This window comes from Durio zibethinus, chromosome 7 (assembly GCF_047325235.1).
Source record: "Durio zibethinus cultivar Kanyao isolate XHJ-2024 chromosome 7, ASM4732523v1, whole genome shotgun sequence".
NCBI classification, from domain to species: Eukaryota; Viridiplantae; Streptophyta; class Magnoliopsida; order Malvales; family Malvaceae; genus Durio; species Durio zibethinus.
In genome coordinates this window covers 17,627,931-17,637,154 of record NC_143168.1, presented here as the reverse complement: position 1 = coordinate 17,637,154, position 9,224 = coordinate 17,627,931, and the positions used below count along the sequence as shown (strand labels likewise).

Below are 9,224 nucleotides of genomic sequence, written 5' to 3'. Positions count from 1 at the left end.
TAATTCATGCAAAGAATCAAAGGGGAGGAGCCTGGAAAATCAATTCACAACCGAAAGCCAACAAAAAAAAGCCTCGTATGCAATACCTAGAAACCGATGCCTAGGTCTCCATCAGAAAAAGAAGCAGAAGAACACTCTCTCCTCACCTCTGCCGATTTATCAGCCCCTGAATTCTCAAGTTATTTCGGCAAAAAAAAAAAAATTTTGCTATATGTAAAGAGAAGGTTCACATCAACATGGTGGTCATTGGCCATGTTGATTCTGGAAAATCGACCACAACCGGTCACTTGATCTACAAGCTTGGAGGCATTGACAAACGTGCGACCAGAGGTTTGAGAAGGAAGCTGCTGAGATGAACAAGAGATCCTTCAAGTATGCCTGGGTGCTTGATAAGTTGAAGGCCGAGCATGAGCATGGTATTACCATTGATATTGCCTTGTGGAAGTTCGAGACAGCCAAGTACTACTGCACTGTTATTGATGCCCCTGGACATCGTGACTTTATCAAGAATATGATTACTAGTACTTCTCAGGCTGACTGTGCTGTCCTTATGATTGACTCCACCACTGGAGGTTTTGAAGCTGGTATTTCTAAGGATGGACAGACCCGCAAGGATGCTTTCCTCGCCTTCACTCTTGGTGTCAAGCAAACGTTTTGCTGCTGCAACAAGATGGATACCACAACTCCCAAGTACTCAACGGCAAGGTATGATGAAATTGTGAAGGAAGTTTCTTCCTAACCCTGAAAAAAATTCCATCCGTCCCCACCTCTGGTTTTGATGGTGACAACATGATTGAGAGGTCCACCAACCTTGACTGGTACAAGGGTCCAACCCTCCTTGAAGCCCTAGACCAGATCAATAAGCCTAATAGACCGTCCGACAAGCCACTCTGTCTCCCACTTCAGGATGTCTACAAGATTAGAGGTACTGGAACTGTTCCAGTGGGCCGTGTTGAAACTGGTATCCTCAAGCCTAGTATGGTGGTTACGTTTGGTCCATCTGGATTGACCACTGAAGTTAAGTCCGTTGAGATGCACCATAAGGCTCTTCAGGAGGCTCTTCCTGGTGACAATGTTGGCTTCAATGTTAAGAATGTTACTGTCAAAGATCTCAAGCGAGGATATGTTGCCTCAAACTCCAAGGATGATCCTGCCAAGGAGGCGGCCAACTTCACTTCCCAAGTCAGGGCAGATTGGAAATGGTTATGCTCCTGTCCTTGATTGCCACACCTCTCACATTGCTATCAAGTTTGCTGAGCTCCTAACCAAGATTGACAGGCGATCTGGTAAAGAGCTTGAGAAGGAGCCCAAGTTCTTGAAGAATGGTGATGCTGGTTTTGTTGAGATGATTCCCACCAAACCCATGGTCGTGGAGATCTTCTTTGAATACCCCCCACTTGGGCGATTTATCATGAGGCCCATGAGACAGACTGTTGCTGTTGGTGTGATCAAGAGTGTGGAGAAAAAGGACCCAACATCTCCCAATAGGAACGTACCTTCTTACAAGGCAAATGGTATGGCAGCATACCCCACGGTTGTGTGTGATCATTTGGGAGAAATATTTTCGACACTCATCTTTGGAAGCTTTATTGGTCATCTGGGAATCTGTTGGGATATAAAATACGAATTATAAAATAATGAGCAAGGCTTGGATAATTCAAAATCAAATTAATGTCATTCTTTTGATGGACGTTTTGGGGTACTATAACCTTTTTTATGCATAATCGACTTTCGAACTGAATCTCTATTTTGCAGATCAGCTTTAATTAGGTGGCTAATTACACTTAATTAAAAAAAATTGGTGGCGACTTCCTTTCATTCCAAGTCTAACGGTAAATCCACGAATCCATACGTTATGACAAGAATTAGTTTTGAGATATAAGTGTTTAAACAACTTTAATTTATAAGACACTTTGTATAAGATAAAATTGTGAGACCCAATAGATTAAAACAGATAATACCCCATAAGTTGATGTGAATGATGACACTATAGGTGTGGAGCTAATAATAGGAGGGGAAATTTGAATAAAAAATTATTATTAGAATCACATATATATATATATATACACACACATATACTAGGTGGGATATTCGTGTATTGTCATAGGTCAAAAAATTTTTATTTTGTTATCTTTATTCATCAATTTTTTTTATAAAATTGACCTAATTAAAAAAATAAACAAAAGGTGAAAAGTAAAAAGAAAAAAATGGGGATTATACATGGATATCTCAACCAACATCACATTCTTACAAAATTTATTTAATAGAAAATTTTAAAAAATAAAAAAGACAAAACAAAAAGAAGAAAAAAAATAAAAATGAAAAAAGAAACTCATAAGAAGTGTCACATGCATATTTTTATTGAGTTTAAAATATTAATTTCTTAAATTAAGTTTAAAAATATATGTAATTAAATTAATAATAAAATATATACTTTCATATATACCTCGAAATAAAATAGGTCAAATCATTCTAAACATGCTTTCGTTCTGATTTTGTTTTTCATAAAAAATTCAACATATTTTAATTCGATCTTGATTTTAAAAAATAAAAAGAAACAAAAAATTTTCAATTGGTTTTTTAACAAAATCATTTAAATTAAAAATTAAAAAAGTTGGCAAAAAGAAAAAAAGAAAGAAAGAAATATAACATGTCACATTGACTCATTGAATAAGGGTGAAATAAAAGTCAAAATAAACAAAATTTATAAAATTGGTGGATGAATGCATTGATTATATTTTAATTATTAATAACTGTAGTATTTTTATCCTTAAAAAAATTAAAAAAGAAAAACCTCATACAAAGTGGATCCTTTTTTTTTAAAAAAAAATAAAATCTATAAAAATATTTATTGAATATTAAAAACTTTTGCTAGAAAAAAGAAAAAATAGTAATGTGACTTAAATTTTGGTCATGTAGTCCTTAAAATTTGGTCATGTACTAAATGACCAAAATTTATTACACGACCAAAATTTAAGATATTTATTAAATATTAAAAATTTGCGAAAAAAAGCCAAAAAGGGTGACATGGCTTACATTTTAGTTATGTGTTGTTCGTATGTACATAATAAAAATTAAGTGTTGGATTAGGTGGATTGCCCATGGTTGCCAGGTCAAAGATTTTTTATTGTTTTGCCATCTCTATTTATTGATTTTTTTGTTATAAAATTTATCTAATTAAAAGAAAAAACAAAATGTGAAAAATAAAAAAATAAAAACAAATGGAGATGTGCGTGGATATCTCATTCGACCTCATATTCTTACAAATTTTATTTAACAAAAAATTTTAAAAAATAAAATATAAAAAGTAAAAAGACAAAAATAAAAAAAATAAAAAAATAAAAAAATAAAAAAGTTTAAAAATTGAAGAAGAAACTTATAAGAATATCACATGGACGTTCTATTAAGTTTAAAAATATTAATTTCTTAAATTGAGTTATATACATATATATCAATATAAATTAATAATAAAAAATATATTTTTATATATACTCCAGAATGAGTTAGTCTAAATTATTCTAAACACACGTTATCTTGTCTTGTTTCTCATAAAAAACTTAATTTGTTTCAATTTAATTTTGATTTTAAAAATAAATGAAACAACAATTTTCAAACGGATTTGTCTACAAATTTATTTAAATTAAAAATAAAAAGTTCAAAAAAAAAGGAAAAAAACAAAAAAAAAAACATAAAATGTTATGTTGACACCCTTAATGCGAGTGAAATAAAAATCAAAATAAACAAAATTCATATAAAAGATGGATGATTGCATGAATTTATCTTAATTATTTATAAATATAGTATTTTTGAATTTAAAAATGTTAAAAAACTCCAAAAGAAAATTTTGGTATAAAGCAGATTCTATACAAAATATTTATTAAATATTAAAAAATTTTGGCAAAAAGAAAAGAAAAAACAAAAAATGTGAGGTGAGTTAAATTTTGATAATTTAATTTTTATTCATGCATGACAAAAATTTAAATATTAGTTTTGCAACTTAGATATTTATAGTATATATATTTTTAAATAATAAAAGAAGACACGATAATTCTGATAAAAAAGGATAGAATGATTGAGTTATGATATTTGATTTAACTTGATTTACTTAAATTATTGAAATATTCGAAAATAGAATCCAACTTAATTAATTTTTCATTAAAGGCTAATATCATAGATAATTTATAAATTATAATAAAATCTTCATTTGATATTAAATTTTAAAAATTTTTAATATAATATATAAATTATAAATTTATTAATTAATATAATATTCAAAAAATTATTTATTCAAATTAACCAAAATAAGAATGATATTATTTAAAACTATATGACAATAACTCCTTGCCATCCACCTCGTATTGAACCTATGGTTATCCTTTGAGTTTCCAAATCTAACGGTCTAGATTATAGGATCTTCAAACCCTTACCTTAGGCATCACCATACAATAAAAAATGTCTAACATGTACTTTCACAAGGGTTGGGTTAGATATTAGTTGTCAGACATAAAGTCATCGTAGGGCTTTGCTTACTTTAGTTTGAGATTGAAGCCTTTTCTATTTCTCTCTCTTTCTCACAAACTCCATTTGCCAAAAGCCAACGTCTTCTCTTCATCTCTATTTCTTCTGCAGATCTCAGTAAAATTCACGAAAGTCAAGGCTATGCACCAAATCAGAGATCAGATATCCTTTGCTTTAATCTTCGCCAGGCCGCTTGGATATGTTTGCAATCGGCGCAGATCAATCGAAACAATCAAATCATCAGAAACAGAGCTCGGCAGAGTCAGATCTGCAATATAAGAGAACTTTGGATTGGTTACAATAATCAAAGAGTCTCCTCTGTTTTTGTTAATTTTTCTATCAGTCCTGTGGATACAAGTTGTGTCATAATTATAATCATGATGTAGGTCTGGTGCTTGGTTGTTTCTCTTTATCCTCTTATTTTAGTTTAGGGGTAGAGTTTTAATTATGTTAACAAAAGTTGTAATACAATAACATGCAATACAGGTTGAAACTGGACACACAGTTGTTGTTCATGCTGCAGTGGGATTGACGAGGTATATGATTCTGTAATAGCTGTTCTATTTCCTTATTCTCATCTCGGACAAAGCCAAGTGATGTAATTGATTTTAATTGTGTTGAGATCTTGATCAGAATTAATTGATATCGATTTTCTTTTCCCTGATTATTTGATTTGCTATAGTCAACTAGTTGAATAATTATTGGTTCTTTGTTTTAGCTTTCCTACAAATGTGATGTTTGTTTCATGCAGTTTGATTTATGTGACCTTTTGTTCTTTCAAATTATACGGATTTTGTGTCGACTACTGCCCTTAGTTATCATTGCAATTTTTTTCCTCTTCCAATCTAGTATTTTATCTGTTTACTTGTTAAGTGGATTATGTTTACTGGACACACACCATCAAGTAATGATTCAATGGAGCCCAGAATCTATGCTATGAGAATTTCAAGTGTGAAGTGGTTTGAAGGGAAACCAATTTCACTATTTGGGATAGAAATTGAAATGGTTTAGAACTTTCCTTTTTTGCGTTGAGAAATATAATCTCTAGCAAACCTTAATTTATTACCCACTGAACCTATTATCCTCTCTTTCTTACCGTCAAAAGAAGTTGATAATTGATAATGGTTTAAACCTTGTGAAGTTACTTGTTTATTTGATAGTAGTAGTTAGTTCATTGAATGGCTCTAAAACGTCTTTTTCAACAGCCATCTTTGTTAAAATTAGTTCGTTCGTGCAATTCTCTTATCCCTATTCTTAAGTTTTATATCTTTTTCTATCTATTTTGGGTTGGAATAGATTGCTGCATCTGGGCATTTCTTAGGGATTTTCATTAACTGAAATTTGTTGGCTGTCATTTTTGTTTACCTAGTAGTTTTTATAAACAGTTGTTCTTGCTGTAATTAGTATGGAAAAGTTTTGATTTCCAATGTGGTTTTTGAATTGAGTGAATCTTGATGAGCTCTTAGTAAAGCTGGCCATTCACATGCTTATGCGATTGACTTGGATAGATGTAGCAAAAGATGCCTTTTCGTGTTTGATGAACTTATCTAAATAATAAAAAATGTCAGGGGTAGGAAAGGCTAACCAGTCCAAGAATTCTTTGCAGCTGAATGATTGTAGAAGATCATCAGAGGTTAGATACTTTTCCTATTCTTTGCCAATATTAAATAGTTGAGTTCATACTCTTTTACTTTGTGATTAGCTTGAGTAATTTTGACCTGGCAATATTTTGATCACTTTGGATCTGGAACTCAGGTGAATATGAAAGGCCTGCATCTGGTCTCCTCTCCATCCATGAATTCCTTTTAAGGTTGATGGATGGAAGGCACAGAAAGGGTCTCAACCTCAGATTACTTTTTCTGCCAAGCCTTTTAGAGCCAGAGGCATTTCTGGATCCAATGTGCAACATCAATTTCACAACAGGACTGTTGCAAATAAAATAACTAATTGAATGAAGTGTCCAACAATTCTTCCGGTTATAGCTCCATTACTTGCAACGATTCCTCTGCTGTTATGTCAAAAGGATCTAATGCTATTAATCCATCTGCTATGGTCATCGATTATGCTGAATAAGACAAATCTACAAAGGGAAATTCATGAAAGGAGGCAAGAAGGAGGGGAAAACATAAATAGAAGCATTTGTGTGATGTTGGCTCCAGAGAGTCAGAAGCTTGTTGGAGTATGCCCATGGAAGTTAAGCATCTGAAATCTGTGGTAACAATGACATGAACTCTGGATCATATGCAACTTTGCAAGAAGTTTCACCATCTGATGGTTTGCTTAATATAACTGATTTTGCGGGCAGCAGCAATGGTATTTTTACAAGTTTTCAATCACCAAAAATATATGCATCTGACATTGATAAAGTGGATATACCTGAATGTATTGTACCTTCTCAAGTTCAGAAGCTTCCTAGGGAGCATCATACAGATAACTCTGAAATTGGTAGCGAAGACCAGCGACTTTCTATAGGTGGAGAGGAGACATCCTTCACATATGGGTTTTCTTATACATTTACATGAGAAGGATTTCTATGATATGCATGATTCCCTAGTGTTGGACTCAGGTTCTGTTGGTTCAAACAGTGAAGACGGTATTAGTGCTGGTCATATTGTTAATCCATTTAACGACAACAGCAATGAAACCTTTCAATCAGATTTACCAGGTTCCAATACCAAAAGGGGTCCTATTGTCAAAACTTGTTATGTATATTTCAATACCAAGAAGGGGTCCTATTGTCAAACCTCATTATGTAGCATTTCAGAAAGCCGTGATTTTAGTGAGGAAACCGTGCATGGTCTAGCTTGTAGCACAGCTTTGATGGACGAATGGTGGCATCAGGCAAGAGGGGTAAACAGTGTAAATCTATTCATGGGAGTTCAAGTACTTGCAAACTTGGAAGTATAGAGAACTTGCATGGTAGGACGCATCAGGCAAGAGGGGTAAGCAGTGTAAATCTATTTATGGGAGTTCAAATACTTACAAACTTGGAAGTATAGGGAACTTGCATGGTAGAAGGGGAACGGAGAACAGTCATTCTGTTTGTCAAAGGGTTTAGAGAATGCTGTAGAGAAATGCAACACTGGGTTGAATAAAACAAATCCCATTTGCTCACAGTTTGATGTTACTTTAAAAGATGATCCATTGCTGAAAAGAAATTCTAAAGCTGCCAATGTAAACCTTACCTATTACTGATGACAAGAGGAAGTTAAAAAATAAGGTTCCTAGGAAGTTGAAAAGACAAGTTAGTGCAGCTTCAAAACAAGAAACCAGCAGACATTCCAGGAAGGAGTCTCATCCCAACGAGGTAAACTTAAATGCTTATGCAAAGACTAGCATGCCAAAAAGTGAAATATTAGATGTTTAAACTTTTCTGGATGACCATGGAGTAATTTAAAATCTTTCAAGGTCTTATTCTCAGCTTGGTTGTGAGGGTTCTGACCGTGAAATCTAAATCAGTTAACGAATTTGAAGTTGGTCCAAGCAGCATGGAGCCATGTGAAAGTGTCTGTGTTACTGCTTCTGGTTTTAATAATCTAAATATAGAGATTCAAGACAGCTTACTGCAAATGTGTCCCTTTGGACCAGTCAAATTTGCTTAGGTGAGCACTCCAGTTTTTTGAGGTTTGCGATACTGATTCTACTTCAACAAACTTTACTAATGTCATTCATCTTTCAATATTTTCAGATTTTCAGTTCTTGTTCCAAAACCAAGCATGACTGAACAATTCAGAGGTTTGAATTCGATATTAAAACACCAAAGGTGCCTATACCTGTATGGTTCTTCTAATTTGGTCTTCCATGTCTCCTTCCCCTTGGAGCAGCAGCTCCAGCAGCAGGAGGAGGAGGTGGATTTGGAGGTGTATTTCCGGCATTGGGAGGAGGAGGATTATTTCCGGCATCAGGAGCTGGATTTTTCTGTTAAGATGAGAGATTCAGTTAAAGCTTTCGAATCAAACCTAAGAACACAAATCAAATGCTAAGAGATTCAATTAAAGCTTTCGAATCAAACTTAAAAGCGTAAATCAAATGTTTAAAAAAATTAAAAAAAAATATCAGATGAAAGATTCAGTTAAAGCTTTCGAATTAAATCTAAGAATCAAAATCAAATGCTAAAAAACAAAAATCTCTTTTAACTTAAAATTTGACTTTGCTTTACCTTAGGACGTTTAGGGCAATCAGTGGATTGGTGATGAATTAGGTCGGCAAGACCCTTGGCATTCTTGATCTCATTGCCGCATCTGGAGCACTTCCAAGTCATTGTAGTTGGTTTTGTAGTATGGTTTTTCTTTTTCTGGGTTGGAGGACTTGTATCTCTTTGAGCAAGTGGTTTATAATTTCATTCTTTAGTCTTTCAATCAGAGATGGGTTCATGAAGTTAAATAATGGGCTTGAAGCCCTATTAATCTTGAAAGAAGAGGAATAAAAAAAATGTAATATTGCTTTGATAAAAAATAAAAAATAATTGAAATTATCTGAAACAGGACATTTGTTATATTAGTATTATTATTTTTAAAATTTAAATAAAATAAAAAATATATTTCATTTATAAAATTATGTCAATTTAAAGCAGTATTAGAAAATAAATTTAAAATTTAAAAATTAAAAAATCAAATCAACGTGGATGTTAAAATTTGATTTGGATTAATTTAATATCTATTTGATTTAATGTAATAATTTAAATATTGTAAATTAATCAATTTTTT

At 32.6% G+C, this 9,224-nt stretch overlaps 1 long non-coding RNA gene and 2 pseudogenes across 2 annotated transcripts; all 3 read left to right on the top strand.

Moving 5' to 3' along the window:
• Positions 1-337: 337 nt before the first annotated feature.
• On the top strand, positions 338-8,878 carry LOC149518064 (elongation factor 1-alpha-like; annotated as a pseudogene).
• Positions 4,491-5,185, top strand: LOC149518066 (uncharacterized). 2 transcript variants are annotated; one of them, XR_016343529.1, is made up of 2 exons: positions 4,491-4,900; positions 5,005-5,185. It is a non-coding gene; the product is annotated as an uncharacterized LOC149518066 (long non-coding RNA). The 2 variants fall into 2 exon arrangements; XR_016343530.1 differs by having other exon boundaries at positions 4,491-4,904.
• Positions 6,080-6,716, top strand: LOC149518065 (uncharacterized; annotated as a pseudogene).
• Positions 8,879-9,224: the final 346 nt, after the last annotated feature.